The 14,072-nt window shown below is 30.3% G+C and overlaps 1 protein-coding gene across 1 annotated transcript in view; it reads left to right on the top strand.

Moving 5' to 3' along the window:
• The first annotated feature begins 1,032 nt into the window (after window positions 1–1,032).
• The window catches only part of LOC145247471 (frizzled-5-like), a 437,519-nt gene continuing 424,479 nt past the window's right edge, over window positions 1,033–14,072 (top strand). Inside the window, exon 1 of the mRNA XM_080109270.1 lies at window positions 1,033–1,991. The gene's annotated coding sequence lies outside the window, so the exon portion shown is untranslated. The remainder of the gene's footprint in view (window positions 1,992–14,072) is intronic.

Raw genomic sequence — 14,072 nt, 5'->3', positions numbered from 1 at the left:
AAACATTATTACAGGTGTCAGAAGTTCCTATTTACTTCCCCCCCCCCACCCCACGAGGACAGAGTTAGACACCAGGATCGTTTTTTTAACGTGGAGAAAAGGAACAAAAATAAAAATTGTCTTAGTCGTGAAGGATTTCTTTTCCACTGACAGAAAACAAAAAATTGAAGTGTAGCATCTGAAGACAAGATACTACACTTTGATCTTGGCCCGAAGGCCAAGAAGTCGCTGTTTACAATGCATCTCCCCTCCCACGGGACAGAGTTAGACACCAGGGCCGTTTTTTAATCCAGAGAAAAGGAACAAAAATTAAAAAATGTCTCAGTCATGAATGATTTCTCCTCCATTGACAGAGAACAAGAAATTGAAGTGTAGCAACTGTAGCATTCATCTGAAAAACAGATAATACGCTTTAATCTTGGCCCGAAGGCCAAGAAGTCTTCTCTTATGGTAAGAAGTTAATAAATACTAAATAGTCAGATGAAAGTACAGAATAGTTAACAAAGTCGTTCTCCTTATGTTAAGAATGGTTTTCTAAATAATCGTTATTATTTCAGCACTTCTTAAACAGCACAAGTACCGATTTTAAAAAATTTATTTTACTTTGAAAAATTGATAAAAAGGTGAAAATGTGTTTCTTTTTTTATTTTATTTTTTTGTAGGTAAAAACAGAAAAAATAATCGGATAATATACATTCTTTTTCTTTTTATCTAGGCTTATCGGTTTTTAATTAACTCACTTATTATTATTATTATCATTGTTATTATTATCATTATTTTTTTTCTGTTAATTAGAGTTACATTTGGTGATTGGTGATTTAGCGATGTTTTAAACCAACGCATTTCAGGTGTAAACATTATTACGTACTTACGTGTCATGCCGAATAAAGATCAAATTACAAAAATTACAAAGAACTACCCAGTAGATGAGCTATCACATACAATTCGTAATTTAATTACGTTTCAACAATTTGTGTTTAAAACTGGCAGGTATTTAGATTACATAATCAAAATAATCGATCGCGGTTACCTACCCTGGATCTTGAGAACTCTTTCTTTCACATTTACTGTAAGTTAATGTTTTCACCTGAAATGCGTTTATAACGTCACTATACGTATAATTGTACAATCCCTATAAATGTAAAAGTATGTATGTTTATTTTTCGATTTTTTGTGCTTGTAATATAATTCAAAACGCCAGGTGTACAATTAATTCGATTTAACTCCCGAAAAAAACACAAGAATTTGAGGAGGAGACGTTCAAAAAATGCCGCGTGAGTGAAGTAGAATTTGGTTTTATTTTGAAGAAAACGAAACCATAAAAATAATAAAATAAAAACAACCTCGTATGCGATGGTTGAAGTAAATAATTAAAGACGTATATAATATCGTCTATAGTATTTTTAAATGTTAATATTATTTTTATTTTTTTTTTAACACTTAAAAAAGAAGTTGGAGCAAGAGAAATACGGATTTCTTCGGACGAGCATTTTCTCCGCTTTTTTTTTTCTTGTTCTCTCTGCGAACCAGGAAACAATTGGATATTCACGTTCGGATTTTTAAAAATATTTTTTTTTTTATAAAGTTAAAAGGTATAAAAAATAGATTACAGAAGAAAATAATTATTCTGGTTTTTAAATTTATTTACTTAATTAAATTTTCATTTTAATCTCCAACGTTTTCTTTATTTTAATTTAAGGTAAAAATCCCGCAAAAAAAACAAAAAACAAAAAAACACACCTACCAAAAAGCACCTGCAAATATTATTTTCTTTTCCTTTAAATTTTAACTTGTATGAAAATAAACTCATATTTTTCTCTAATTCCTTAATTTAAGACCTTTTTTTTTTTCTTTTTTAAAATATTGCGTTTTTAAAACAAATCTTTTAAAAAATAAGAACTCCATGTTTCATGCGTCTTGTTATGCGGAATATTTTTTGGCGAATATTGACTTTTCATGTCTGATAAATAAAACCAACTGATCACGGAAAGGTAAGTAGAAATTAAAACTTATTTTATCTATTTAATTAAAACTACAGTTTTTTTTTTTTTTTGGTATTATTATACAAACACCGTGACAGCGTTAGGGTTAGGGTTAGGGTTAATTCGCTGTCACGGTGTTTGTATAAATTTACCTTATTTTTTTAAAATTGAAATTTTTCCTTTAAATTTATTCAATTACACGTGTTTAGAATAACAATTTTAAAACGGAAGATAAAATCCATTAAAACAATAATTTTATTGAATTTAAACTGTTTTATTTTAAGTCTGAAATATATTTGTATATCAGATAACTCGTATTATTTTACCGACACGTTAAAATAAACCGCTTTAAGAAAGAGTAAAATATAACAACAAACAAATATTGCTTTTATTAAAACTCCTGAGGGTTTCTTGTTTATTTATTTATTCTTTTTCTTGTTTTGTTTTTTTAGGTACTAGTGCAGAAAGTGATCCGGATGTAAATAATAACGTTATTATTTAAAAAGCCATTCTTAACACGGGGAGGGTGTTTTGTACCTATTATACTTCAACCTTACAATTGAATAAAAAAAAATAAAACTTTAATTAAACTTGGAATACGATTTAAAAAAAATAGCGCGGATGATCACACTCTGCAGTCTGCACTAGCACCGGTTTTTATTTATTTATTTATTGTTTTGTTTTCAGGATTTTAAAATATTTTTCTAACGATTTTCTAATTTTAATTGAAAAATTTCTGTTTTGGTACTTACCTCGGTACTTCTACAGAATTTGAACCGAACTAAACAACATATATTTTTTAAAACTTTAAACTGACACTAACCTAAGTTAAGTTGATTCTGTTCAAGTTCTGTAGTAGCACTTAAAAAATAGCTTAGACGGACCTGAACAAGAAATCACTCCCTCCCCATATATTAGTGCCCAATCCAGTGAAAAAACAGCAAAAATCCGAAAGCCGTTCTTAGCATATGGGTGTCTATTCCGAAAGCCGTTCTTGGAGGTGGAGGGGGTGTATATTCGGAAAGCCGTTCATAATATGGGGAGGTTGGAAGGGGGTGTCTATTCCGAAAGTCATTCTTAACATGAGAAGGTTGGGATGTCTATTCCGAAAGTCGTTCTTAACATGAGGAAGTGGGGGGTGGCTATTCCGAAAGCCGTTCTTAACATGAGGAGGTTGGAGGTGTTTATTAAGAAAGCCGTTCTTAAAATAGAATTACTCGAAGTGAAAAAAGTCGTAAATTGTTTTGTTTTACACGCATGCACATTACTAATTTCTCGGTTGTAAAAAAAGAAAAAAAAAAGTGGATTTGTTTCCGCCAGGTGGCAGTGTCAGTCGCAGAGAAGTAGATTTGTTTATCACGCGCGTACAAACATGGCCACCAGTGATTTACAGTGCATAAAACTACTTGTTTCTGAAAAATTTAAGAGATTTTCTTATTCAGCATAGTTGAAAACCTATAAAAGTCACAATTTTAAAGAAAATTGTGGATATGGATGGACCTAATGTAAAAAATACCTTTTATTTGATATTGATTGTTTATTGAAATTTAAAAAAATAATAATTGAAAACTAAAAGGATTTTTTTAAAAATCTTACTTGAATAATTGTAAATATATTTTGAATTCCACCCGGGCAACGCCGGGTGTATTACAATTACTTGATCAGAATCAGATATTTAAAAAATCAACAATATTTTCACTCGATCTTTATTGTCAGTGTTGAATCTGCAAATTAGGCACGGCAAAAAAAAAAAAATGGAAGAAAAAACATTTTTTTTTTTTTTTTTTTTTTTTTTTTTAACAAATTAAAATCCATTATTCTTGAGCAATTTTTTTTTTTTTTCAGAAATCTAAAAAAAAAAGCCTGATTTTTATATGAAAAGCAGAATAATATAAAACTTTTTCTATTTCTAATAGAATTTAAAATTTTCCAAAACACAATTTCACCACCATTTTTGTAACATATTTAAATATTTTTAAAAAGATTTTTGAATCAATTGATTTTTTTATTTTTTCGTTTAAATAAGATTTAGGATTATTTGCTATAAGAATATGCAAAAATATTATAACATAAGTATCTGAATTTCAAATAATTCCATTTTTTATTTCACTCTATAGATTTCGCGTGGCGAAATTAAAAAAAAAAAAAATCCAAAACCTAATGATAGTTTGGAAGAAACTACGGTAACATGTACAGGACTAAGTGAACTTCATTTAGTCCTGTAAATTTCCATGTATTTATAACAGTTGTTTTGACGATTAAGTGAAGAATCAGCTTTATAAGGGTTTAATTTTTTTCATTTGCTCACGTAACAACTGAAGTTAAGCAACGATGTGGTTGGCCAGTAACAATGGGTAACTATTTGGGGGAATACTAGGTGCCGTATGTGTTGGAGACAACCCCTGCATCTAGTATCACACTTGGCCGTCTTGACCCTGTCTTGCCATCAGGACCAAGTGTTTCTGGACGATAGTGTCCACACTTTAAACTAAGTCAAGCACAAGTCATAGCATCATCAGGGAGTTGACAAATCAGTGATGTTCTAGGAGATTCAGAAGTTGCCATTAAAAAAGGAGTGATAAACATTTGATTAATTCGACTCGCTATCTTTCGGCGCTTATAACATGGATAATGTAATTTAAACCCTAATTTTTTTTTTCAATAAAAGGAGCAAAGACCAAATTTTTAAATAATAAAAGGTTTAATAAAAAATATACAATATTTTTTTAATCAGTTTTCTTTAAAAGATTTCACAAAATTCAACGAATTTTAACTTAATCTAAATATAATATAGATAAATTCAAGAAAATCACTTACCTATAAAAAAAATACTAATCAATGGGTGCTTCCATTCTTCATTTATAAGAATTTGTCCATATTTATATTTTATATTCCATGTACTTTTTAAATAAAAGAATTTTTTAAGCAAGGGTCCGAAAAGACTGCGATTTCGTAAGTTGTTAGCAGAGTGGTGTTTCCTCTCTTTCTTCCAGTTGTCAAATACGGATGCCTAAAACGGCCATAATTAATTATTTAAAAAATGTAAAAACAAGACCTGCGCATGAGCCGTTGTGACTTGTATGTGTAAATATGGGTCACCATACTTGGAAAATGATCACATTTCACTCATCAATTTTTGCCATTTAAGCACAAACCACCCAACTAATTTTCCATAGTTTTAAACTCTTAATATATGAGTTTTTAATTTAATATATTTTATTTCTTCTTTATGCAGTTATTTTTTTTTTTTTAATCTAAAAAAAAAGATTAATTTGTGAAAAAGACTTCCATTAGAATTTGTAACTTTGGAAAAGTGGAAGATAACAACTGTTTGTAGGCCTTATGGTCTACCATAGCTGAGGTAATGTCATGTAACAACAGATTGCAGAAAGAAATTATCGTATTTTTAGCAAAATGCACAATTATCATTTTTTTTTTCCTTTTTTGGTATCTATTCTTCAAAGCATTTCCTATTTAATGGTATATTAGCAATATTAGACTCACTAAAAGAAAATTATTAATTTATTTTTCAAATATTTAAAAGTAGTGTTTTCCGTAAAAATAATGACTATATATATATATATTTTTTGCTAATCTGAAAGATAGTAATTAACATATTCAACGAATTTCACACTTCAAAAGATGAAAAATGAAACACCTTCAAAATTCGAATTTTCAACCTTAAAATCTGATACGTACACAATTTTTATTTATTTATTTTTTTTATCTACAATCCTCACCCTCCCCACAATGCAATATGCTTTGTTCAGTTTCGACTGATTGTTTTTAAGCATATTCGTAACCACAAAGAAGACGGATTGTAGACAAATATATATATATGATGCTAGTGCAGAGTGATCCGCGCTATTTTTAAAAAATCTTATTTCCAAGTTTAATTAAAGTTTTGATGTTTTTTTTTTTTTTCAATTGTAAGGTTGAAGTATAGAATAGGTACAAAACACCCTCCCCTCCCCATGTTAAGAATGGCTTTTTAAATAATAACGTTATTTACGTCCAGATCACTCTCTGCACTAGTACCATATATATATATATATATATATATATATATATATATATATATATATATATATAGAGAGAGAGAGAGAGAGATTATGAAACAGTACCCCATTATGAGGGTCATTCTTCACTTAATAATCGGTAAAAATTTCGTATTAATTGGATAATTACTTAATTTTTAATAGATTTTTAAAGAAAAAAAATACTCCCTCCTTCCATTTTGTCTGTACCTATGCAAAAAAATATGAACCGTACTATTTTTAAAAAATAGTATTTTCAAGTTAAATTAAATTTTTACGGTATCTTTTTATTAAATTGCTATGTGAAAGTATAGAATAGTTATAAAATACCACCTCCCTATGTTAAGAATGGTTTTCTTAATAACGTTATTTCAGCACGGTCCGTATTATTCATTAATAATGTTAATTGGACTTTTGAAGTAGTTGTTGACGTGTATCTAAAATTTAAAAAGTATTTCATAATTATTTAAAAAAATTCTTTTGCTGTTATATTAGTCACAGAGGAGTCGACCGAAACAGCAAAACTGAAGCTGGCCTGCAGGACACTATATTTAAAATTGTAGGCAAATTTGGGCATATTTTATTGGTTTGAAAATATAGGTCCGTTTTTTTTTTTTTTTTTTTTTTTTTTTTTTTACCAATTGTCATGAAATTGTAACCATAGAATAGTATTATAATCTTCAAAAACCTTGCAAATTTTCATGTAGTTTCGTCCCATAAAACCAAAAATATGAGCATTTCAATATTCATTTTGGCTACATATGAGCATTTCAATATTCATTTTGGCTATATATATATATATATATATGAGAGAGAGAGAGATACCACCTTTTTTGATAATTTTATAAGTTTCAAATCTCCGTGACTATTGATCAAAATTTAATAAATGAAGGCTTGTTGGAAAGGTAATGACATGACTTGTGTAGTGGGCTATGTAAGATTTGCTCTTGAGGTCACACATTAAGGGGATCATCCGTCATCATATTTTTCACATTTTTTTTTACAGCCATAAAATGTTTCAATCAGTCATTCGTTTTCCTAATTTTGCATATAAATTACAAAATATCTGATATTTCCCCAAATCCTCTGGCCTTGATGGAGGGGAGATTAAAACTTGCTGCTATGGTTTTAGATAATCTGAAATAACAGCAAGGGGAGACTTGATTCCAAATATTTCTCATGTTATATTCCCCCCTTTTTGGTTTTCATACATAAAGTAAATTTCACAGTACATAAAGATTATTTGATACTGGAGATATTCATAATCGTACCTTATTTCCAAAAGAGCAGAGATATAACATATGAGAAACATTTGGAATCAAGTCTCCTATTGCTGTTATTTCAGATCATTTGAAACCATAGCAAGTTTTGATCTCTCCTCCATCAAGGTCAGAGGTTTTGGGGAAATATGTAACCAACAAAAGAATACATTTCTCCTATGCAACATGCACGCGCGCGCGCACACACACACACATAATATATATATATATATATATATATATATATATATATATACACACACACTCGCACACAATCTGTGCCTAAAACTAAACGAAAATTCATGGGAGCAAAGTTTCCTTTCTAGGATTACAAGTCTGTGGAACACAATACCGCGGAGCTGCTTACCAACTGGCTATAATGTGACTGGTTTCAAGTCTGACGTGTACAAGTTCTTTTTGAGCCGTCCTCTTAAATGCTCACTTTCAACCATCACCGATCATTACGCTGTTATCTCATCTGCTACTCATTAACCTTTATCCTCGAGTGGCCTCCAGTCCTTGATAAGCGATCACTCTCCAGTAAATATATCTATTATGCTCTTATATATGTAATTGAGCACGGAATCATGACCTTTTCTTTTTTCTTTTTGTTTCTTTTTTTTTTTCATTTCTTTTCTTTTTTTCTTTTGCTTTCTTTTTCTTTTTCCTTTTTTCCTTTTTCTTTCCTTTTGTTCCTTTTTTCTTTCCTTTTGTTCCTTTTTTCTTTCCTTTTGTTCCTTTTTTCTTTTTGTTCCTTTTTTCTTTCCTTTTGTTCCTTTTTCCTTTTTCTTTTCCTTTTTTCTTTTCCCTTTTTTCTTTCCTTTCCTCTTTTTTCTTTTCCTTTTCTCTTTTTTCTTTCCTTTTCCCTTTTTTCTTTTCCTTTTTTCTTTTCCTTTTTTTCCTTGTTTCCTTTTTTTCCTTGTTTCCTTTTTTTCCTTGTTTCCTTTTTTTTCCTTGTTTCCTTTTTTTTCCTTGTTTCCTTTTTTTTTCCTTGTTTCCTTTTTTTTTCCTTGTTTCCTTTTTTTTTCCTTGTTTCCTTTTTTTCCTTTCTTTTTTCTTTCTTCCTTTGTTTTTTTTTTTTTGTTTTTTATAGCGTCGAATGGTTCCGGGTTGCCTGGCGAAGTCTCATGGACTGAAACAGATGGCTGTTTGTAGCGACAAAATATAACTGTGTACCTCTCTAAATTATATAAATGTTGGATTTCCAGTATTTGGTGAAACCGCGGGCATCGGTGGACGATCAAATTAACGTACAGTGTAATTTGAAATTACTAATATGTATATTTTTTGTTTCAGTATTTACTTCAACAGTGTTCAATACATGCATAGTGTATATGATGAAAATACACGGGTACAGAATAGTTAACAAAAAACAGTTAGAATCCATTTGTAAATTATAGCGTTATTAGAAACTCGTTCTTAATGAGTTAGGCTTTATCTATTCTATACCTCTAGCGTCTATTATTAGTAGCTCTACTCATGTCTTGAGCACTATTGAAGTATACATAAAGTATTCTTATAAATGTGTGTGTGTGTATAACGATAACATTTTTTCAGATAAATATTAACAATTATTTTTTATCTACAGACACTAGTGTTTCATGTTTACGCAATCATCAGGGTAGGAAGTGACAATAACTGCCAGTCGGGACACACACACACACATATATGAAACAATTGTGTTCTTTTTATTTCAATTGATACTAGGCATTAGTTCGATTTTTCGTCGATACCTGCAGTTTCATGGCAACTCTTTGTCAATTGAAATAACCTGTGCTCTTGCACAAGAACTTGAGTACTTGGATATTTCTCATAAATCACTATATTACACCATATACAGGTGGATCATGTTTACAAAACAAAAACAATCTCGAATTGATCGCCGACTTTTGTTTTGCTTTTAATTGTCAAAGTCGGTGATCAGTTTTTCATGTAATTCTATTGTAAAATGAACCCCCTTTTAAAAACCATAACAATTATGATCCCCCCCCCCAAAAAAAAAAACATAAAAAACTGGAAGATCACATAGAATCTTTGCTATTTCCCAGGCGCCCTTATTCTACAATTGAACGAATTTCATAGACTTCTCATTTCTATTCACCAGATTTTAATTTTTTTTATTTCTATTATTGCTTAGCAACACACATTTAGTCACAATAGTTTTTTTTTTCCTTCAGGTTTGTTTGCACTACGGATGCACAACTGCGTTATAATTTTCTACTTTATTTTTCTGCTATACATTTAATATTTCAAATGAAATTATGTAAAACAATTAGGTGCTGATTCAGATTGGCACTTATGGGGGGAAATTAAAAGCAAAGAAATACAGAAAAGTGTGTATGATGTACGTAGCAGTCAGGGAACGAAGTTTAAATATTCCAAAAATCACGTAATTGCATCAAGTAGTTTTTCTTTTTCTTATTCAAGAAAATAAAATTTTCAAATTATGAAAACATTTTTCTAGAAGGATCATTTTATATAAGTTAAAAACATTTTTTTTATATTTTTTTATTATAATATTTTTATATAAGTTTATATAATTTAAAAACAAAATTTTTATTTTTTATAAATTTTATTATAAGTTAAAAACAAAATTTGAAGAATATGAAAATGCATTCGGCCTTCACTTATCGATAAAAAAACAGCAATTTTTTTCTTTTTTGAAAAAAACTAAAAAAAACTACTGGATCAAATTTTGTGATTTTTGGAATATGCAATCTCATTCCGTGATAAGTAGGTACACTGTAAAAGTTTTTCTTATACACACAAAAAAATTACATTTCTTTTTTTTTTTTTTTTTCCAATAATTGTCACATTGTCTCTTACTCCTGGACAGTATTTAAAGGAGAATCGCCAACCTAATAGGTCCTGAACTGTCAGCTAGGCTTCAGCCTCTCTCTCACCGAAATGTTTCATCCCTCTGCTTGTCTTACTAGTAGTGGTAAATGCTCCAACGAACTACAAGCCCTTGCATCTCCTTGACGTAAATACCCCTGACAAACCTGACAAACAGCAAAATCCCACCCCTACACAGAGATCCCCAGATGCCAGAAAACCTTGTACTCTTCTAGTTTCTTCCCTAGGACTGCTAGACTTTGGAATTCCCTTCCGGGTTCCTGTTTCTCCAACTGTACTGACATGCAGAAGTTCAAGTGTAATGTGAAAAGACAACTTGCTGCTCAACTCCCTACATAATATCCCTACAACTTATGTCCCAGATAGTATCCCCCTACTTCAGAGTGGCACTGTGGCTTTGTTTGGAGCGAAAATGCAAAAAATAAATAAATAAACTTGCTATATAATAAAGGTGTAGTGGAAACATTAATCAGACACAAAATAATCTCTACTTGTATATAAAAGGCACTTTGTGTGTCTGAGAGAGAGAGTTCATTCTCTATGGACTCCTAAACGGCTGAGCCGAATTTTTTAAAAATCCCATACAAATGTACTTTGTCTCTGGAAGTGTTCTTAAATAGGTTTTAAATGTCTCTTAAAAAAAAAAGTAATAATCGATTCTCATAAAATCCGATTAAAGAAGGAACAGTCCGATTTTGACCAAAGTTAACACCCTTGTACAGCCTAACATCACAAGTGCATTTGAGATTTATCACTGCATGGCTCGGCGTATAAAATCAACAGTATGTCATTTGATAAAACAGGAGGTGCGTTTGAAATGTTTAGAGCACAATTGGACCATGATACTTGACTTTTGCATTTTAAACTTTGATTCAAGCCATTGTATAAAAATAATTGGTATTTATACACTTTTGTTATCGTGCTGAAATAATAACGTTATTTTGAAAGCCATTCTTAATATGGAGAGGGGAGGGTGTTGTGTAACTGTTCTGTGCTTCCACATAACAATTAAATAATTAAAAAAAAAAAAAACTATATCGTGAAACTTGAATTTAACCTGAAAAAACTATTTAACAATAGCGCGGTAACAAAACTGCATAAGCACCAAATAATTTTATAAAATCAACAGTAGATTCTCTATAATGCAATGTAGGACTACAATGTATTGTGGACTATGTCACTGCGGAAAAGACACCTGAAGCATGCATGGCCCCCCCCCCATGAGTGCACAGTGAACGAGACATAAAAAAAAAAAATGACTAAGTTCAGCATTTGCTCCCCCCACTCCTCATTTAGCCCCAAAAGTCCTGCACCATTCATTTCTAGCTATTTACTATTAATCGTAACCATATGAAGGCTAATTTTAATTTCTATTTCTGGAGAGTTTAAGGGGGGAAATAACCAGTGATAAATTTTAAAGATAGCGGACCGAGACGTTTTATCATAAAATTTGATTTTCTTATAAAAAAAAAAAAAAAAAAAAAAAAAATCTACTTGCTCATTTTACATGATTTTTGGAATGTCTTTTCCGTTCTGTGACGAATACAAACATAATACATTTTTTTTTTGTTGTTAAAAAATTGGATTGTATTCTGAACAAGCTCCATGTTTTTTTTTCTTCAAAAACTTAGTTAAACTTCACGTTTATCATTGAGAATAATACTGAAACCCATTTCACTTTAAATAATATACGTGACTGAAATAGGAATTAACCTAGTAAAACATGAAAATTATTCGTATTTTTTAGTAAAATGAGAGCCTGTTAATCTACTTGTATATGGCCGAATATGTTTATACAATTATATTTCACTTTTTCTTTATACCAGTCCTTTAATTTATCAAGTTCGTGTAACGACAGAGCATATACAAATAAATGACAAAAGTCTATTTTTCAAATTTCAAGATGTTGACCATTTCTTTATTTTAAGTACGTTGAAATGCACAATTCTTGGCAGCACCTGTTTCGTAGCGCAGAATCATTCATTTAGTTATGTCAATTTTTTAATTTATTCTGCCCTTAACTCAAGAAAATGAACTTCTCAATTTTTATTTTTATATATAAGGAACTTTGTGTGTGTGTGTGCGTTCGTTCCCCATGGACTCTAAAACGGCTGTGCCGATTTTTATGAAATTTCACACAAATGTACTTTATCTGCCTGGCAATGTTTTTAGATAGGTTTTGTATCGGAATATCTTTGATAAGAATCGATAATCAAAATAATCTAATAAAAGAAAGACCAGACTAAAGTTAACGTCTTGTACAGCTTAACATCACAAAGCGTTTGAAAAGTTTTATTACTGCACAAGCAGAAAGGCAAGGCATATAAAATCAACAGTAAGCTCTTTTCTATAACAGGGGTGAGTTACAAATAAATAATTTTGTAAAATCAACAGTAGATTCTCTACAGTGCAATGTAGACTAATGTATTATGGACTAAATTGCTGCAGATAGGCGTGTGAAGTTTCCTCCCGGTGCACCGTGGTGGGTCCCAGACTAGAGCAGGCAATTAACTGATTTGATTGAAAAATGGTCGATTTCATCGATTTTGATGACAATAAAAATATTGGAGTGTGTGACACATTCATTGATCATCATTCAATCCCGGGCAATATTGGGTCTTCCTGCTAATATATATATATTAGTGAGAATGTGTGTGAGGACACTTTTCAACCTATATATTCAACAAATTTTTGGTCTAGACTTGAAAACTGGTATATAGAGTATTCAGATATATGAAAAAATTTTTAATCGTTTTTCATCCTGAAAAAGGTCTGCTAAGGGGTAAAAATTGGAAAATTGTGGTACATCAGGTTCATTGAACTTTTATCTGTCAACTGTTTCACAAATTGTTAAGTAGGTTTGAAAACACTTTTTAAAGAGCATGTCAAGCTGGTCTAATGGTTATTGTACTTGACTCACTGTCTTAAGGTTTCGGTTTCGATCTCAGCTCGAGTATTTTTTTTCTTTTTTACTTACAAGAAGTGAACTACTTAGAAAGCACATAATACTCGCATGCACATATCTGTTTCTTTCCATTTTTTTTTTTTTTTTTTTTTTTTTTTTTTTTCAGGAATTTAACGTTATGTTTAATACCGGCCAATGCAGGTTCAGCTTCTAGTGTGTGTGTGTATATATATATATATATATATATATATATATATATATATATATATACTAGCAGGCCGCCCGGCATTGCCCGAACATAAAATATGCTTAAATATATTTTTATTAATGCAGATTTCATATTTATTATTGGACCCAATATATAATAATGATTTAAAAACTTAAAAAAAAAAATGATTCGTGTGCAACCACCAAGAATCGAAACCAAAACTTTTAGCTTACGATTTACTTTTTCCTTTAACGTTAATGCCTGACCTATGAAGACATGTTTGCTGCAAGGCTAAAAATTAAAATCTGAACCAATAACTATTACGTTACGCATGCACATTTGTAATGCCGTTGCTCGACTTTCACCTGGCAAATTCCATGTTTTTAATGTACACACTTTTGCACCGATTTTCCCTGGCTTAAACCCAGATATAGTTTTGCATATGTTCAAATACCTTATATATTAAGTTTCATGTCTGTAGACCAAAAACTGACAGGAGTTTGGTAGGTAAAATATTTTAAACAAATATATATATATTATATATAAGAGGTTTGTGTTTACTGTAAGCATTTTACGCAAATATTACAGAAGTATAAATCATGTAGAATATCTGCATGAATATAATTACACGTAATAGTTAACTTAAAATTATCATCCCGTAAAAAAACCCCGAATAAACTAATAGTGAATTAATTAAAATGAATGTTTAAAAGAATATGCAAATTAGCTAGATCTTTTGCAGTTTAATGCAATTCTATGGCCCATATATAACAAAGTTGCATTTTCTTTTTAAATAAATAAAAAAAAGTGTATTATCTGATGCTT

This window comes from Euprymna scolopes, chromosome 25, assembly GCF_053919585.1.
Source record: "Euprymna scolopes isolate OS-2025 chromosome 25, ASM5391958v1, whole genome shotgun sequence".
Lineage (NCBI taxonomy): Eukaryota > Metazoa > Mollusca > Cephalopoda > Sepiida > Sepiolidae > Euprymna > Euprymna scolopes.
The sequence above is the reverse complement of the archived record's forward strand: the minus strand, read 5'-3'. Positions and strand labels throughout refer to the sequence as shown.